Genomic DNA, 17,446 nt, shown 5'->3' on the forward strand with positions numbered 1-17,446 from the left:
AAGCCCCACAGGTTCGGGCACTTGCTGGCCTTCTGGGCTGCCACCAATGTAAGGTTTCGGCCAGGCAGCTCCAGGTCTATTGGGATTTGCTGCTCTCCTTTAACCCCTGGCTTTCCACCGCTAACCTGTGGGACCCTGACACATACCGCATGCTAATTGACCATGTTTCCACCACAATGGAACATGAGAATAGGCGCTTCCCCCCCGGCCTTATCCCCACGCTTATCACTATCCGCTCTTGCTTGCTCGGCGCCTGCCTGCCTGTCGCAGCCTATAGCTGCACCCAGCCAGACCCCCCCGAACAGGGCGATTCCTGCCCCACGGACAATGATTCCTCCTCCTTAGTTCTCCAGCTTAATGACATCCTAGAGGAGGACGAAACCACCCCGGGCCTATCGCTGCCCTCTAAAATCCAGAATAATCTTGCACCAAAAGGCAGTTTAACCGCCCAACCAAAAGGCGACTCCGCCAAACAAAATGGCGATCCTGCCACCAGATGCCACCCCGGCACTAGCGAGCAAGATGGTGAACTTCCTCCTTCTTCCTCGGGTAAAACACGGAAGTCTCTGTACCCAGAACTTCCTCTCCTGCCTTTGCCTGACAAACAGGAAGACGTCACTTTCAAAGAGAAACCATTACCTCACTCGCTCCCAAGCGGGGCGGCTACCTCGGGAGCAGAAGTGAGGGTGGAGCCGCGCAACCCCTTTGCAAGTGGAGTCACAGCACTGCCTAGCGGGGACCCTATGTTAACCTTGTCCCTCCCCAGCTGCTTTTCCTCTACTCTGAATCCATCACTCGCTCTCCCTCCGGGTGCCCCTCACCCGCTTGCTCTCCCTCCAGGTGCCCCTCCCCCCATGCTGCTTACCTCCCATCAAGCCATGCCCCTGCCTCAACAACCCCCTCAGCTATACCCGGTCAACCTAATGCCTACGCCTCAGCGCCCCCTCCCCTGGTACCTGTACAGTCCTTCGGAGGTGAAGCGCCTGCATGAGGCTGTCCAGGAGGATGGACTAGGCAGCCTTTAGACCCAACAACTCCTTAACGACATCTCGCTTAACTTAAACCTCCCCTATGACTGGCAAGCTGTTGCCCGAGCCATCCTTACTCCCGGCCAGTTTGTTAATTGACGAGCCCACTTTCAAGATCAGGCTGAGCAGCAGGTGAGGGCCAACCACCCCAATGGCATTACTTTTCCCCTGAATGCCTTCCTCGGCTTACCACCCTATAACGTCACCAGCTGCGCAGCCTCACCTACCGGATGACCCGCCTCGTCCTTGATGAGCCAGCCACCGAGCCCAACACTGAGCTTATCCAGCTCCTGCGCCTGTACCACCGTGCCCGAGCTGTCCACCCACCACCAAATAACACCCCCACCTCGCTTGTTCCCCTTCTCATCCTTCTTCTCTCCCTTGCCGCAACAGGAGAAGCTGCTAAGCCATGCAGCCAGTATGAGCTTTGGGCTGCTTTACCACCCCCCCCCCCGGATTCCTCTTTCTGACCCGCTCTAGCCCCCTCTTCCCCACCGTCTACCACACCTCCTGCGACCTTGGCCTCCCATGCAACCCTATGTTCCAACCTTCCTCCTCCCACCTCAACGTTTCTGTTTCACCCCCCCGGGACGCCATTTTCCTCTCCCTCAGTAATCAGTCTGACTCGTCCTTCCCCGACACCCTCTACTTCCTCCCTCACAATATCTGCGAAGTTTGGTACAATCGCACCTCCGCCTCCGCACGCACTTCCGGCATAGCCTACCGACTAGATGGCCTCTGGTCATCCACCTCCAACGCCACCCGATCCAAACAGTTTGCAGCTTATGTGCAACGCCCCCCCGTCCCCAATTGCAGTCCCAAAGGCTCCCCCCATGCTTCACCCTTACAGTCTTTTCGCTGGCGCGACTGCACACACCCCAACCCTACCGCCACAGGCCTCTTCACCCCCATGGCCTTGCTTCCTAATGAATCAAGTACCACTATCTTCGCCGACCCGCTCCGGGTCACACCCGCATACTCCTTCTCTACCTTGTCCCTCTGTGGGCCCTCTTCCTGCCTCAACCTTCAACCCTTCGTCTGTCTCTCCAACTGCTCCCTCTCCAATGGCACTCTAACGGTCAACGGCTCAACGTCAACCTTCGCCAGTCGTTCCACTCAAACCATCCACACCTTTGCCTACGTTAAGCCCCCATTCGCCTTTCTCCTCTGCAGAACTCTAAGCTTCCTCTCCGCGGCCTGCTTTCTCTCCAACTTCTGGAATAACTCCTTCCCATACGCTTTCCTGGTTCTCCAGCCACCCCTCAAATGGGTCCCCATCAACGCCTCTGATTGGGTCCCTCCCCAACTCTCCCCCCGTCCCCTATCCCCGTCAGATCTTGCACCCCACAGGGTTCAGCGCGACTTCAGACTCTCCGCCGCCATCGCCGTCGCCTTCATCGCTTCCTTAGCAGCCGCCACTACCGCCGCCGTTGCCCTAACGCAAACCTCCCTCACTGCTGGAGTCGTCAACAACATCTTAGTGACAACCCAAGCAGCCCTCGGCACTCAAATGGACATCAACCTTCTCCACCACCACGCCATCTTAAACCTCCGGCAACAAATAGACTTGCTTGCCCTGGACATTGATACCCTTTATTCCCTTGCCAACACCCTGTGTGACGGGCGCTACCTGTTCTCCCAGCTCTGCATCACCCCCGTCCCTGTCAACCGCTCCGCCCACCGGTCCACCCTCAGAAACCTAATACTATCTTCTTATAATGCCTCCTTCTACAACCACACCCTGGCGCTTCAGGCCTACATAGAGAGTTATTCAGACCTAGCTATTCCCCAGCTCGCCTCATCTGTCCTCGGGGAGCTGGGGCAAGAATTCGCCAGCCTGTACATCCCTGCCAGCCTGGCATTCTATGGCATTATCAGTGCCGGGCTCTTGCTCGTCCTCCTCCTCCTCTGTTGTGTCCGTGGCGCCCTGCGGCATGCGCGGCAAGAGCGACGGCTTATTGCCGCTGCCTCTCTGGTTCTTAGTAAAAACGAAGGGGGAGATGAGGCACAGCATCAGGCAACAGTCTGGCTTGCCTCTCTGGCCAGCTCTAGCGCGAAGTAGGTACCACTTCTGCTAGGGTAAGGGTGACTGGTACGGGCGCTCCGCCCTCGGCCTGGTACGGGCATCACCGCCCTCGGCCCACTGCATGTCATCTCATGCCCCCCCTGCTTGCTGAGCCGACCGGCTAGCCTTATAAGGGCATGTAGCCCGCCCGGACCAATAGGGAGCCGGGGCCAGCAACAGCCCTCCCCGCGCCGGCCTGCAGCGCCTCAGCTCCCATACCATAGATAGGCAAAAACCCCGTGCTCACCAATCAGCTCTCACCCCGCACTAGCCCCACCTCCGTTCCCTCGGGCTTATATTGTCAAACACTTCCTCAATAAATCGGATCTGCGCCATCAGCCAGTCTCCGTGGTCTGTCTCCTCTAGCCGGGCCGCGTCGTCCTCGCCTCCTGCGACCCCACGAAGCCCCACAGAGGCTTCACTGAATGATATTACAGGGTCAGATGCAGGACATTATATATCCTGCCATAACCCACTGAATGTGCTGGGTGAGAGTGTAAACTACAGTATAAACTCTAATCCATGCAGTACAGCAGTGCTCCAAAATGTATTCACCAAATGAAGTAAGTGTGCCACGATGATGAGGGAGGTTGTTGATGTGGTGGAGTGTAGGGGTGAGGGGGTATATGGGAATCTGTTATATTTTTTAATGTAACTTTTTTTGTGATCTATGTATCTTCAAAAAATAAAATTTAAAAAGTGATAGGAAAAAAAAACCAGAGAAACAAACCAACAAGGAAATTATTCCATTCTCAAAATCTGTTTCCTTTGCCTTCCATAGATGCTATTCTATCTAATATTGCACAAATACTCCTTTGTTTTTAAAGATGTTTAATTGAGATATATTCAGATATTGTATCACACTAAGTGTATATTAATGGAAGATTTTTTAGCTGTTGAAAAGATCTTCCTTGTAAAATTGTAAAACAAAAGGGGATATGAATTGAATGAATTGGTAAATTTTATAAGAGAGCGTAAGTTAGGTTCCATGTAATAAAATCAATTATATGAAAGAAATTGTTTGGTAGCAAACATTGCACAAGTGAATAATAATTCTAATATAAAATAAATTAATTTAAACAAAAGCAGTGGGAGAAATTGTATTATTGATGTGGAGTCAGTGGCCATGAGAGTTGCTGAGGGCAGGGAAAGGGAAGAAGAGGTGTGATGTGGGGGCATTTTTGGGACTTGGAGTTGTCCTGAATAATATTGCAAGGACAGATATGGGACATTATATATCTTGCTATAACGCACTGAATGGAATGGGGGAGACTGTAAGCTACAATGTAAACTAATCCATGTGGTGCGGCAGTGCTCCAAAATGTATTCCCCAAATGCAATAAATGTGCCACAATGATGAAAGAGGTTGTTGATGTGGCAGGAGTGTGGAGGGGTGGTATATGGGAACCTCTTATATATATATTTTTACACTTTTCTATTAAAGTTAATAGATAACAAAGAATGCTACATTAAGAAACATTTAAAAAAACCATAAAAAACATAACAGGTTCCCATATACCCCGCTCCCCACACCCCATCATTTTTGTTAATTGTATATTTTTGAAGATATATACATCACAAAAAATGTTACATTACAAAATATGATTGATAATCTTCCAAGAAGAAAGATCATATTTTTTAATGTAATGGTTTTTGTGATCTATGTATCTTTAAAAAACACAAGTAAATAAAAAATATATGGTAAAAATCACTACTGTAAAAGTGAAAAAATAAACCCAACACTACAAGAGATATGATGTGGGGACATTTTCAGTACATGGAGTTGTCCTGGGTGGTATTGCAGGGACAGATGCTGGACATTGTATGTCCTGCCATGGCCCACTGTGTGGACTGGAAAAGAGTGTAAATTACAATGTAAACCATTATCCATGTGGTGCTGCAGTGCTCCAAAATGCATTCACCAAATGCAATGAATGTCCCACGATCATGAAAAGAGGCTGTAGATGTGGGAGGAGTGGGGTGAGGGGGGTAGGGGGTATACGGGGACCTCATATTTTTTGAGTGTAACATTTAGAAAAATAATAAAGAAAGAGAAAAAAGATAGCAATAGAAGGAAACTTGCTCAACATGATAACAGTATATATAAAAAACCCTGAGTTAATATCATATACAAGGATGAAATCCTAAAAGCTTTTCCTATAAGATTGGAAACAAGACAAGGATGGCCACTGTCATGGTTTCTATTTAACATTGTGTTAGAAGTACATGTTCAAGCACTGAGGCAAGAAAAAGATATAAAATGTATCTAAATAGGAAAGGAAGAAATAAAAATTTCACTGCTTGGAAATAACATGATCCTATACATAGAAAGCCCTGAAAAATCTAAACATAGCTTCTAGAGCTTATAAATGAGTTAAGTAAAATTGCAGGATATAAAATCATTATGCAAAAATCAGTAGCACTTGTCTACACCAATAATGAGGAATCTGTGGAGGAAATCAGAAAAAAAATCTAATTTATAATAGCAACAAAAAGAATAAAATAGGAAGAGTAAATTTAACTAACGATGTAAATGACATATGCAGAGTACTACACAACATTTTTAAAAGGAATCAAAGAAGACAAACAAATGGAATAATATTCCCTGTTCATGGACAGAAAGAATAAACATCCTAGCTGAAATTTCAGGCACAAAGACTGATAAGCATAGTTGGTAAAAACAAATGAATTTATATGGTTAAGAGTCTTCAGAAAAGATTTGGGAGGTCATCAGAGGGGTCACACTTATGCATGTCTCAGCAGGATCCTATAGACAACCAAAGTGGATATAATCCCAGGTACTCGTGCTCCTGAGGGCTAGAGACACACAGGACCTACAGTCATGGCAGATGGCTCTGGAGTTCAGTGCCTTGTCTGTGGGCCCTACTTTGGAATTTGTGTTCCTGAGTGTGATGGAGTTAGACTCAGATGTGACTTTCCTACATATGCCTCTTCTGTCACTTGTACTGAAACTGTGGTTGCTGCTGTGGTTGGTGTATACTCAGGAGACTTGAATCTCTCAACTGTCCATGTACCAGCTGGGCCCTGAGCCTCAACAAACTTGCAACTCCTACTCTTCAGTTTGTTGGATGTAACAAGGTCAGCCAACAGTGAAGTGAAGATGGCCAACCACCACCCCAGGGATCCAAGAGGGCCTACAACTCTTGATTAAAGGTGGAGTGGACTTCACCATCCCAGGGTCCACAGGCTGGAAGAATAGAATATGGATTAGAGTGGACTTACAGGTATTCTACTATAGAACTATTGTGACTCTAGCAATGAAAGAAACTGAATCATTGATGTGAAGACAGTGGCCACAGGAATTGCTGGGGCAGGGAGAGGGAAATAGGGGTATGATATGGGGGCATTTTTGGGACTTGGAGTTGTCCTGAATGATATTACAGGGACAGATGCAGGACATTATATATCCTGCCTTAACCCACTGAATAGATTGGGAGAGAGTGTAACCTACAATGTAAACTATAATCCATACTGCATAGTAGTATTTCCAAATGTATTCATCAAATGCAATGAATGTTCCACACTGATGTAGGAGGCGTGGGGGAGGGTGAAGTGGAGAGTGGGGGTATATGGGATCATCTTATATTTTTTAATGTAATATTTTGTTTGATCTATGCATCTTTAAAAAAATAAATTAAAAAAATCTAAAAAAAAAATTGACAAGTGATTTGAATAGACACTTCTCCAAAGAAAAATACAAATGTCTAAAAAGCACATGAAAAGATGCTCAACATCACTAGCTCTTAGGGAAATGCAAATCAAAATTAGAATAAGATATCATCTTACACCATTAGAATGCAGCTACTAAAAAAAAATAGAGGACTACATGTGTTGGAGAGGATGTGGAGAAATGGGAACCCTCATCCACTGCTGGTGGGAATGTAGATCTGTGCAGGAACTATGGGTGACACTTTGGCAGTTCCTCAGAAAACTAACTATAGAACTGCCATACGATCCAGCAATTCCACTGCTGGGTATATACCCAGAAAATCTCAAAGCAAGGACACGAACAGGTATATGCACACCAATATTCATAGCAACATTATTCACTATTGCCAAAAGTTAGAATCAACCCAAATGCCCTTCAACAGATGAATGGATAAACAAATTGTGGTATATATTTATATATATATATATATTCCATATATATATATACAATGGAATATAACTCAACTGTAAGAAGGAATACAATATTAACATATGTGATAACATGGATGAATCTTGAGAATCTTATGTTGAGTAAAGCAAGTTATGCACTGAAGGACAAATATTATGTGACCTCACTGATATGAATTAAACAAATCAAGCAGAATCAATGAGCTATAATCTGGAAGACAGTTTTACAGGAAATGAAAAGGGAGAAGGTTGTCAGCCAACTCCCATATGGGCAAAATCTATGATAAAGGCAAGTGTGTAGTTGTACAATAGAGGGGCATGAGAGTGGTGTACTGATACCTTTAGGTCAGGTGGTGCTGGTTTGTCAGGGGGGTGGGATAGGGTGGGTGGGTTGGAATGTCCATGAAACTGGTGGGAGAGTTGGGGGTGGGAGCATGTAAACAGTGGGGATTTGTGGGTACATGGTTTACAGTACAATGTTCAGAATGCTCTTTTGGCAATATGGCAAGTGAGCTTTGCTTGTTTGGGGTGTTGGATGTGGGGGTCTTTTGGGACACACAGAGCGCATCTAGGGCAGGCTTCCAGGGAGTGTGTGAGTGTTCATCTTACCATAGTTTGTTTTATCAGTGGGTGGAGATCCACTTAATGATCAGCAAGGTGGTGTACTCCCATCCTGGGGTGGCCTGCTATGCTTTCAAATACAGGGGTAGGAGTCTCTTGAGAGCATGAGCAGTGTCTAATGGGGGATGGCAGACCAGTGTGTTAAGACCTCAGTGTTGTTGCAAGTAATTATGATTTTTTTCCATCAAGGACTGAAGTCTGGAGGTTGCCATGGGTCCCAAGGGGAGTGGAGGGAGGAATAGAATATGGAACAGAGGGGATTTGGGGGAGATGGAAGGGTTCTACATGTTCTTGCTTTGATTGATACAGGCCAGGTTGATTTGCATCAAAGTTTTTACAAGTACAGAGTCCAAATTGTAAACTATAACATAAACCATTTAACATGGTTGGTAGCTATGCTTCAATATTTGTACATCAGTTGTAACAAATGTAACATCCACATATACAATGTTATCAATAGAGAAGGGGGAAAAGGATTAGGATGTTGGGTGTATGGGGGCCACTGTATTTGGTACATCACTTTTCTGTAACCTAAAACTTCTTGGAGGACAAAATGAAAAAAATAAGTAAGTGACATGGCAAATAAACAGAAGACAATGTTAATGTACATACAGGATAACAGATCTTATAGTTAAGAAAGGGAAAATGTAAAAAAAAAATCAATATTTTTTCATTATTTTTGTTATCCCAAATTTTTTTATTTGAAAAAAATTATTTTGTATTTTATTTCTTATTTTTATAACTGTCATTATTATTCATTTTTTAATTAATTGTATATGGTTATTTTATTGACTCCATTTTTGAAGAAGTTTTTGATCACCGAAGGGTTACAATTGTGGCAGGGGAGGATCATTGGTGTGAGGGTTCAGGGTCAGGGGATACATGGAAGGAAGCTCACCAGGGCATATATATAAGATATATAAATATGTTCAGGTTTCATAGGGCATTTTCACTGTGGGTGAAGATTCACACAATAATAGAAGGAATATCAAATTCCCATCCTGGAGATCTCTGCCACATGTTCTAATGAATCACCAAGAATCTCCTGAGTGCAGGGGCAATGACTAGTGAAAGAGGATGGCCTGTTGACTGGCCCTTGATATTGATGACTGTGCTTTTGAAACTTTATGCTTGAAATGGAAACAGCATAGTATTGTAGGGTGCCTAAGAGTTGCATCCTGGGAGCCTCCTTGTGGCTCAAATGTGGCCTCTTTCTAAACCTAACTCAGCATATAAATATATTACCTGCCCCCAGCATGGGACATGGCTCTGAGGGATAAGTCTCCCTGGTACTGAGGGATTACCACCAAGAACCAACTAGGAATGTAACTAGAAAAAGACTTTGACCAAAAGGGGGAAATGGTAAAGACAAATGTATTTATATGGCTAACAGCCTTCAAAGTGAGTTAGTAGGTGATTCCAAAGGTTATGCTTATGCACATCTCAGCAGGATCTCTTTGACAGCAAAAAAGATACTACCCAAAATAGCAGGGATCCTTAGGGCTCTGGAGACATTCTAACACTATAGTCAGGGAAGATAGCTTAGGAATTTGGTGCTTGTCAATAGGCCCTATTTTGGAATTTATTCTTCCCAGAGTGACAGAGTTGGACTCAGCTGTAGTTCCTTACACATGGCTCTTCTGTCCTTCTATTTGAACCTATAATTAGTACCAGAGTTGGTAGGTATACATCCAAAAGTCTTAGATCTTTGGGCTGCTCATGTGGCAGCTGGGCCCTGAATCTCAGCAGAGTTGCAACACCTACTCTCCAGTTTATTGGATGCACCCAGGACAACTAGCATGGAGGTAATCATGGACAACTACAATGCCAAGGAATCATGAAAGTCTACTAATGCAAGCAAGAGAATCCCATTAATTGATCCTATGGGATCAGCACTCCTCACATTTACAGGTGATTGGACATCACCATCCCAGAATCATCAGTATTGGTGAATGAACTATGGAATAAAGTAGACTTACTGGTATTCTACTAAAGACTTTTTGTGATCCAACATTGGAAGAAACTATATCATTGATGTGGAGGCAGTGAGCACTGGAGGTTCTAAAGGAAGAGAGAGAAAAACCAGAAGGAACATAGCGGCATTTTTGGGACTTGGGAATTGTCCTGAATGACATTGCAATGACAGATACAGGCCATTATAAAACTTGTTATAACATACATAATTGGGTGGGAGAGACTGTAAACTACAAGATAAACCTTAATCCACACTTAGTGGCAATGCTCCAAAATGTGTCCATCAATTGCAATGAATGCACTTCACTAATGAAGGATGTTTCTAATGTGGGAAAATGAGGGAGGTGTGGGGAGCAGGGCATATGGGACTCCCCTATATTTTTTATGTGACATTTGTATAATCTAAGTACCTTTAAAAATAAAAATTAAAAAGAATAGAAAAAATAAATTAAAATAGGCACTAAGGCACCTACAAGGAGAAAAAAAAAACTAATTGCAAAATCAACAAAATAAATTCTGCCTTATCAGTAACTACTTGAATTTAAAAGGATTAAAATCTCCAATGAAAAGGGAGATAATGGTTGATTGGATAAAAAATCATTGCTCACCTCAATGCTTGTTACAAGAGACTAATCTTAGACAGAAAGACAGAAATAGGTTGAACATGAAATGATGGAAAACTATTCTATCCAAATTGGAACCAAACAGAGCAGGGATGGCTAGTCTACTATCAGTGTAAAATAGAGTTTAAGTCAAAATGTTACAAGAGACAAAGAAGGATATATTACATAATAAATATAGCATTGTATTACTAAAAGGGTCAGTCTACTTAGAATACATAACAATTGTAAACATATTAGCAGAGATGACATCATTTTTTATGTAGAAAGTCTCACAGAATCTTAAAGAAAATGAGTAGATCTAATTGACAAATTCAGCAAAACTGTAATGTATCTGATGAACACATAAAAATGATTTGAGTTTCTATATAACAGTAATAAAAAATTGGAATTGGAAATTAATAACACAATTCCATTTACAATAATATCTTAAAGGATAAAATAACAATAAATTTAACAAGTTGGTGAAAGACTTGTACACTGAAAACTATAAAACATAACTGAAAGGAATAAAAGACTAAATAAATGCCAGTACAGGTTATTATATATCTTTCCATAACCTGCAGAATTATGTGGGAGAGAATATAAACTACAATGTACCATGCTAATGAAGGATGTTATTAATGGGGGTAAGTGTAGGCAGTGTGCATAGGAAGGCATAGGGAATCCCCTATATTTTTATGTAACATCTATGTAATCTAAATATCCTTTTTAAAAAATTAAAAATAAAATAAAAGACTAAAATGGCAAGACATACCACTTTCATGGATTGGAGATTTAATATTGTAAGATGAGGAGACTACTCAAAGCAATCTAAAATTATATATAACCCATATAAAACATCCAGCAGCATTTATTAAAAGCAGAAATGGAATGACAACACTTAAATTTGTACGTTGGTCCAGTGGTTGGGGTGTCCATCTACCACATGGAAGGTCCGTGGCTCAAACCCCGGGCCTCCTTGATCCATGTGGACCTGGCCCATGTGCAGTCCTGATGCGTGCAAGGAGGGCTGTGCCAAGCAGGGGTGTCCCCACGTAGGGGAACCCCACGTGCAAGGAGTGCTCCCCATAAGGAGATCTGCCCAGCGCAAAAGAAAGTACAGCCTGCCCAGGAATGGTGCCACACACATGAAGAGTTGACACAACAAGATGATGCAACAAAAAGAAACACAAATTCCTGGTGCCGCTGACAACAACAGAAGCAGACAAAGAACACAAAGCAAATAGACACAGAGAACAGACAACCAGGGTGGGAGGGAGAAGGGGAAAGAAATAAATAAATCTTAAAAAAAAATTTATATGGAATCAGAAGGGGCCACATGCAGCCAAAAAAATGTTGAAAAGTAAGAATGATATTGTGTTTTCTCACTTCCTGATCTCAAAACTCACTGTAAAGCCACAGCTATCAAGACACTGTGATTTTGGGATAAGGATAGACATATAAATCTCTGGTCCTACCTCATACTATACCATACAAAAGTTGCCAGCTGATAAAGCAGTGCTGTGGTCTCTTGAAGATAACACCATGCAAGAATGGGGAATCATGCACAGGATGAAGTAGACACCAATTTTAGACCAGAACCACTATGTGGTCCTCTTATTCCAATAGGTAGAATAAGTTGGTATGCCAACCAAGGATGGAAGAAAGAGTGACCTTGCTGGCTATTACTCCAAGCAACGCCCTTGGGGTGTGTGTGCTTCCCATCCACTCAACAGGGCTGTTGGTCCACAAGTCCTGGCTCCCAGAGGGAGTATGCTTCCAACAGGGTACACATAAATGAGTCCCAAGAAACTTTGGGCATGTGCAGCACTGAGAAATGGAGACATGGACATAGAATGTCACTTTATAATATGAAGATCTGAGATCATGGAATACCACGATCTCTGCACTAAGTGCAATTTAGTAATGTATTTTTACCATTCTTTTTTTAACAAATTGATTTTATTGATACATATGAATAAGCATACATTTCATCCAAAGTGTACAATCAATGGTATTTAATATAATCATTATTTGTGCATTGATCACTTCACTTATTATTAGAGCATTTTTATTATTTCAATAATAGTAAAAAATAGATGAACCAACAAGAAAATTGATCACTTCTCAAAGTCTCTTTGATTCCCCACTGTACATAGTTACTGTTTCTGGCTCTTCTATCCTACATGTATAATCAACAGCTTTTAGTATAATCACAATGTTGTACATTCATCATCTCAAAAATTTTAGAACAATTTCATTACTCCAAAAGAAAGGCTCCACACTCCTTAGCATTCCTTCCTCAGACCGACATAACCACCAACCTTCTATCATCTTTATAAATTGATTCATGTTTACATTTTATATAAATGGAATCATACAATATGTAGTACTTTGCATCTGGTCTCCTTCAGGTAGTATTATGGTTTTTTATTGTCTGACATTAACATTTTGTACTATTTACTTACATGTGTTCAGCTTCAAAGAAAAACAGGCTTATATATACAATTTTACCCATATTCATATTTCACATTATGCATTTATATATTTTGTAATATATTTAGCTCATTATAGGGCAATCATTCAGTATTTATTCTTTAGTGTCTGCATTTTTAACATAGGAAGCTCTAGATATGTTTCTGATTTCCTTTTATACTACCCATTGGATCCCTTGGGCCTGGGAACGTAGATCTTACAGTTTCCTAACCCTTATTAATTATTAGCAATGAATAGTCCCTTAAAATATGGTCAGTGAATCAATTGACAAATGCTAACTTACAAACAACTTAGCTGACCTGAAATGAACCACTCCAAAACTGCTGGAATTTACATGAACCAATAGGCCATAAACCAAAATAAATGCAGACATTGATTTGGACTCTTTGGACACTAAAGGTACTTCCAGATCTGTGAGACTTTTGAATTAAAATAACCCATAAACAATCTTTAAAAGTTTAGAAGAAACTGCATTGATACATGGCCCATGAAATGTTTGTGATTCTCAAACTCACTCATAGAAAGCAGCTGGCCATGGAGCCATGAAAGATTCTGTGGGCTATATGAGTTGGTATCCCAAAAAATCAGACTCAGGAGCTCCGACTATGTGTGATGTACCATGAAAGCTAACAGAAAATAAGATTCACATTCAAACATACAAACATAACACTGCAAAAGCAGATAAGACACCAAGCAGGAAATAATCATTTTCCAACAATTCACCTACTGTGTAGTAGGAATTCTAGTATATAAAATATGCATATCCTCCTCCCAGTCTCCTTACCATCAACAAGGTAGTTTCTTCTATTTTTCTTCTCTTCTCAGGACCTCCAAACATAGTCTCCCAGTTGAATGACTTCAAATGGGTAAAGAGAATGCACTGTAACTGATTACTGCAGTGGTTAGGTTCTGGAACTTTCATCTCCATCTGGTCAACACAAGGCTTTCTCCTTGAACTGAGCCTTCACTTTGACAATTTTTTACAATTAAGGAGTAAAATGGCACTGATTTTTAAAACACAACCAAATGAATGAAATGAGGTTGGGAAGGAAGTACATAAAAACTTTGAGAATGCTGGTAACTTCTAAGTCCTCAATTGAGAGACTGAAACACTGGCAACAAAAAAGTCACCAAAATATACATTTACTATCCGAATTTATTTTCATTTTGACACTGATCATCTCTGTTATTCGTATTGCTTTATTGTGAATACACTTGATTTAGTAGCTACGATAAAATCAAAGACATTAGCAATGGACAAGTGCAAGCAAACATCTGATCCAAGGTCATCATGTTAAAGAAAAAACTGTATGTCTAAGGGTGAGGTGACTTTCTCAAGCTTCCACAGTTAATCAGCAACTGACCCGATATGAGACCTTAGGAAATATTCTTGTGGTTTAATGTTGTTTCCCTGGCATATTTTTTCTCTTTTTCTTTTTGCATTGATAAGTGGAAGAAATAAGAGAAAACCTAAACATAGACCTGCAACTCTGTATAATTTTTGACTTTGTCCCCAGCCTGCCACTTTCAATCCACCTTGGGAAATCTCAATATATTTGATTTTACATATGTCATTGCAAATATATATGCATAGCCATAACAATAACCTCTACATGAACACAGGACACAGGGAGGCTCAGAACATTTGAGTTTTTTGGGAAACGGACTTTGGCCCAGTGGTTAGGGCGTCCGTCTACCACATGGGAGGTCCGCGGTTCAAGCCCCGGGCCTCCTTGACCCGTGTGGAGCTGGCCCATGCGCAGTGCTGATGCGCACAAGGAGTGCCCTGCTACACAGGGGTGTCCCCCGCGTAGGGGAGCCCCACGCGCAAGGAGTGCACCCATAAGGAGAGCCGCCCAGCGCGAAGGAGGGAGCAGCCTGCCGAGGACTGGCGCCGCCCACACTTCCCGGTGCGGACAAAGAAACAAGACGCAGCAAAAAGACACAGAAAACAGACAACCGGGGGAGGGGAGGGGAATTAAATAAATAAATAAATAAATAAATCTTAAAAAAAAAAAAGAAAGGACACTATATTAAAAAAAAAAAAGAACATTTGAGTTTTCTATTAATACAACTCAGTATGTTGATTTTTCTATAAGTTTGCATAAAATTTAGAATTAATAAAATAGAAGAAATAATTTCCCCCTGTTTCTCAAAGTATTTTCTGAATATTTTTCATTTTGGCCATTAGAAAGAAATCACTACATAATGAACTCAAACACTGGACTAGAGAAAACAAGAATAAGAACCAGACTGAGAAAAGGTAACTAAGCTAGAAGGGATTCTGTTGTTTCCTCCACTTATTGAAGTGGTTTATGAACAGAAAAGTCTAATTGAAGGAGCACACAAAGACTGAAGAAGAATAATTTATGCTGGACTCCCAGTGATTACCTATAAATGCCTACAGCAGGCATGGTTAGGTCCCATGGTGATGAAGAACCCACTACAGAAGACATTGAGACTCAGGGTGAATGTTAATGTGGAAAGTGGTCCCAAAGGCCTCATCAGTTGCACTAAGTTTTGTCTTTATGGAATAGGTAGAAAATGGCTAGAGTACTAGTAACTGTCATCTATTCCCTGTCCTGTTCTCTGCGATACAAATTAAAGCCAGTCTCCAATCCAGCCCCCTTCAACTGCCATGGTATCTTGGAGGTAAGTCATTCATTCAGGTTGTAACTAAACATGGGTCTACATAATAGAAGATGCATTTTGAGTAGCAGGAACCTAAAATATATCTTTGGGAATAGCTAAGATTTAGGAGAGTGAAGGAAGAAGCATATGTGTATCTGCTTACCAAGGAGCATTCTGACCAAAACATGAATTTGGTTAAAACATAAAACTTAGCAAAAAAGGTTACCCAAATCCATGCACCCTCAAGGATTTGTATTAAACAGTGTCGGATAGATTGATTAGGTCCTGGGTTGAGTCCCCGGTACCTACTAAAAAAAATAAAAAGCAGAAGTAGGAGCATGTATTAATGTTCTCTAGAGAAACACAACTTAGAGGAGATATCTGTAAATCTTTTGAGATATTTATAAGAATTGTCTCATGCAACCGTGGGAATGGGCAAGTGAAAATTCCAAATAGAATGAAACAAGCTGGGAACTCAGATGAAGGTTTTTCATGGATTCCACAGGAGAAGCTAGTTCACTGCACAGTGTCCATCTGGACATTTTCTCTTCTGACTGCTAAAAACATCAATTCTCCTTTAAAAGCCTTACCCTTATTGGATGAGATATCTCTCATTGTTGAAGGTAATCTCCTCAGTTGATTGTAGAAGAAATAAACCATAGATCCACTCAAATACTGATGATCTAAGTCCATGAAATGTCCTCACAGAACTATTCACACAGCCTGTTCTTGACCAAAAAAAAAATAAAAAAAGCCTAGACGTCATAAGTTGGCCAAGTTGGCTCATGAAATTTACTATCACAGGTTAGGACTCAAATCTCATGAAACCTCCCAATATCATATGCTCTTATCAAAATTAGAGGACATTTATTCAAATCATTGCAATTGAAAAACAAACATATGGAACAACATCAGAACATAGATCATTTGGGTCAAGGAATATATTACTAAGGTGTCAAAGAATATGGAAAATGGTGGTAGAAGTTCACCACAAGGAAAGTTAACCTGTATTGCCAGTTCCCTACTAGGGAATGACCCAGAACTATCTCTTCCTTCCTTGCTTTGACAGGGTGTCCTGTCATACTAATATTTCTAAGAATGATCTTTCTAAGTATGAAACTCGTACAGGAATTGCTCATGACTGGAGGGTGGTGAGAAAGCGAACAAAGCATGAACCAATTTTGAAGAATAATATTATTACAGAAATGAACCAAGATTGACTAGGGATTTGAGAGAATAACTTGGAATTTAGTTATATCATCTGAAATGTCAAGTGGTACTCACAAATAATGAGTGATAATTTAACTGTTATGGGTTTTAATAAACACTTATTTCTGAGAAGTAAGTGCACAGGTATACTGCTATCATGTCTGCTTTACAGAAAGAAAAATGATATTCAGAGATGGCAATGCTATATGATTAAAGTTGCAACTAAATATTTAGTGAGTGTTCTACCTGTGCAAGTCACTTTGGGAGATGCTGAAATGAATAAAGGGATACACTTGACCTAAGTAATTGAAACTCACATATAAATGTACTCCATCATTTTCATTCAAAATGATCAAGACTAGCGTGTGTATTTCCCCTGTTGAAACTTAGGGGTTTCTGTGTTTTCAGAAGCCTTAAAAATCAGTATGTGCAGATAATGAGGACAACAATTTTTATTGCTTGGGGTTTTTGATATCAGGATTTGCCATGGTATATCATCATATACAATAGCCATTCATAAGAGATTAACACATGGGAATGAAAATATGATCAAGTATGTAAGTGAATGATTAAAAGTCTGAAATGATAGGGTGCTTTTATTTTTAAGATTATTTAATATTAATAGCAATTACATAACTATAGAAAGTATGCTTGAGTGATATAAGCAAATAAAAATTTTGAGA

At 41.3% G+C, this 17,446-nt stretch overlaps 1 pseudogene; it reads left to right on the top strand.

The window, feature by feature from the left end:
* Positions 1-17,446, top strand: part of LOC139440133 (cyclin-dependent kinase 8-like) — an 84,996-nt pseudogene that overhangs the window by 58,954 nt on the left and 8,596 nt on the right.

The sequence above is a fragment of the Dasypus novemcinctus genome, chromosome 2, assembly GCF_030445035.2.
Source record: "Dasypus novemcinctus isolate mDasNov1 chromosome 2, mDasNov1.1.hap2, whole genome shotgun sequence".
Taxonomy (NCBI): domain Eukaryota; kingdom Metazoa; phylum Chordata; class Mammalia; order Cingulata; family Dasypodidae; genus Dasypus; species Dasypus novemcinctus.